Below are 289 nucleotides of genomic sequence, written 5' to 3'. Positions count from 1 at the left end.
CACCCTGGACAGGTCGCAAGTCCATCACAGGGCCACATAGGGACAAATGAGACAAACAACCATTCACTCTCTCACTCACACCTAGGGACAATTTAGAGTTACCAATCAGACTAACATGCATGATTTTGGTCTGTGGGAGGAAACCGGAGTACCCGGAGAAAACCCGCGCATGCACGGAGAGAACATGCAAACTCCACCCAGAAAGGCCCCCGGACCGTGGTTTGAACCAAGGACCTGCTCGCTGAGAGGCAGCAGCTCTACCAGTTGCGCCACCGTGCTGCCCATATCC

At 54.3% G+C, this 289-nt stretch overlaps 1 protein-coding gene across 1 annotated transcript in view; it reads right to left on the bottom strand.

Moving 5' to 3' along the window:
- LOC119413542 (GDNF family receptor alpha-1) overlaps positions 1-289 on the bottom strand; it is a 251133-nt gene that overhangs the window by 15438 nt on the left and 235406 nt on the right. The window lies entirely within an intron of this gene.

Source organism: Nematolebias whitei, chromosome 1, assembly GCF_014905685.2.
Source record: "Nematolebias whitei isolate Nwh7 chromosome 1, NemWhi1, whole genome shotgun sequence".
In the NCBI taxonomy this organism is placed as follows: domain Eukaryota; kingdom Metazoa; phylum Chordata; class Actinopteri; order Cyprinodontiformes; family Rivulidae; genus Nematolebias; species Nematolebias whitei.
This window is presented reverse-complemented; position numbering and strand designations above follow the sequence as displayed.